Genomic DNA, 2,518 nt, shown 5'->3' with positions numbered 1-2,518 from the left:
ACACACCACTTATGTGCATTGAGGCATATGTCATACTGGTCATGGTTCATTACTTATGTGCATCATTTATGTGTTGTTAGTTAAGGTGCATCACTTATACTAGACACCTAATATGGTATACCATAGCTCAAGTTTGAATTGCTTTGACAGTGAGTTGATGCTTAAGTATGTATATTATGGTAGGTATCTTACATGGAATGTTGACTATGTGTATCACTTTGAAGAGTGTCAATTATATGTAGATTGTTTATGGGGCATCACTTAATTATGTTGAACTTATATGTGTGTTTCTTGAGTGTGTCACTTATGGGAGTCTCGTATTTTGCATTAAGTTATAAATTAGTCACAATGGTCTAAACAAAAAAATTCCATCCATATAACATTTCATGGCTTCATAACATTTAGAAAGTGAATAAAGAGAAAGCTTCCGTTGGCCTCTCAAAACAAAATAAGGTTATTAATACTTCACCACATCCATCAACCAAGATTTCGACACTTAGCCTTAGCTACCTTATCTTAATAAAAGTTGGCACAAGTGAGACTCTCCAAACCCTTGGTAGGGAACCCAATAAAATAAGAAACCTTAGCCACCAAATATGATTTTTGAATTCCTCAAAACTAGTGTTATCAAATTCCAGATGACTAGGGTTTCTAGATTCCACATGACTAGGGTCAACCTTGTGTGTTTACTTAAAATGTCTAATTATGCACTCAAACTTTTATTCACTATCTTACAATGGTCTAAGCAACAATTCCATCCATATCCATTGCACAATTCATGCATGCAAATGATTTTTCCACTAGCATTGTATAATTCATATGCAAATGAGTTTTCCACTAGCACTGTATAATTCATATGAAAATGATTTTTCCACCTTTATGTAAAATCCCCACACTTATTTTAACTTTGACCCCAAAAAATAGCCCCATGCAAAGTAGAATAGCAGCTACAAAATTGTTTATTGAAAGGCATACATACTTACAAGGTTTTTCTCTTATTGTTTTAGCTTCTCTTTTATCTCTTTTGGAATCAAGTAATAGATGTTTGGATTTTATACCCCTAGATAAAATTTGCCATATGTCCCTAAATGGTTCTTGGAAGTGACATGAAACTCACCTATTGTAGCTATTACAACCACCCTCCAAAATTTTGCCTATGCTTTGATTTTGGAGCCTTCCCTTCTGTCCACATGAGCTTATCTGCTACTATCATCAAGTATCCGTGATTTGATTAATAATTATTCTTTTCATCTATGCTTGTGTTTTCTTGTTTTCATACTTATCTGATATTTTGAGTCACAAGCTAACCTTCTGGCTTGACCCTTCATCTGTCCTAGGCTTGCCTCCAGAAACTATGCAATCTTGGAAGGAAAGCCAACCTTGATGATGGAAACTACGCAATCTAGGATGTCATCTCAACCTCAAGCTTGAGAATTGTGCAGTCATGGATGGCAGCCTAACACTAAGCTCAGAAACTGTGAAATCCATCCCTTGTGCTCAGAAACTACACAATGCATTGAGCTAGGAATTTTCCCAGTTCCCATGAATTGCGCAATATTCTTTGGTAGTGTGCATGGAAATTTTCTCCAAAAAACAAAAAAATAAAAAGTGAAAAAACAATCCCTAGAAAATAGGGATTCATCATTAATTTCCCAAAGGTGGCATAGTCGCTATTTTTTAAAAATTTCTGCCAAGTTTTACTTTTTCCTTGATTTTAGGCATGGGCATCATAAAAACTAATCCACCCAAATCTATTTTACTGATGCCTCTTGAGACAATTTGTACATTCTATCTTGGAGCTCTAACATTCCCAAGGAGACCATGGAGCCTTCGGTGGAGTTTGTGTCGCTTTTACGGGTGAGTTTTTCTTTTGTTGTTTCACTTCTGTGAGTGTTTTTTTTTCTTGTTTCTCTTCACGGTTGCTAGAGCTTTAACTTATGTGAGCTTGTAGAAGTGATGTTTTAGTTTTTCATTCACCTTTCATAAGTATCGCATCAATTTTCCTGTTTTTTCACACCGGTGATCATCGTTTCAACAACTCTCCTTGCATATATGTTTTTCCTTTTGTTTGTCAAGTTTCTGCACTTGATTGGCGTTGATCTATCCATACTTAGTAAGATCTGAAATTTAACTTGCATTATCATTTAGATCTGTTTGTTTTCTACACCCTCACTAGGCAGATCTACACTTTACTTGGCCATGCACTGCCTTGCCCAGCTGGGCATTATGAAAGTCCAAGGCTCAAGCTGAGAGCTTGGCTTCTAAGAATACACAATGCATAGTACAGTGTAGGTTTTAACCCCGTATAGAAATTACCTGCATACGAATTCTAAAACACAGAATATAAACAATGCGAGAGCATAACACATAAAACACATATATACAAAGGTTTTCCCCTAGATCCCAAAACCGAGACTACCAGCTTGATTTTTCATTATTTTCCTTTCAATGTTACAATACATATTTATACATGCTGAAGCATCCAATACCATGGACCGAAAACCATCGCGTCCAAAAC

This window comes from Pinus tabuliformis, chromosome 5_2 (assembly GCF_031772625.1).
Source record: "Pinus tabuliformis cultivar Carrire ecotype Pingquan chromosome 5_2, CPIR1, whole genome shotgun sequence".
NCBI classification, from domain to species: Eukaryota; Viridiplantae; Streptophyta; class Pinopsida; order Pinales; family Pinaceae; genus Pinus; species Pinus tabuliformis.
This window is presented reverse-complemented; position numbering follows the sequence as displayed.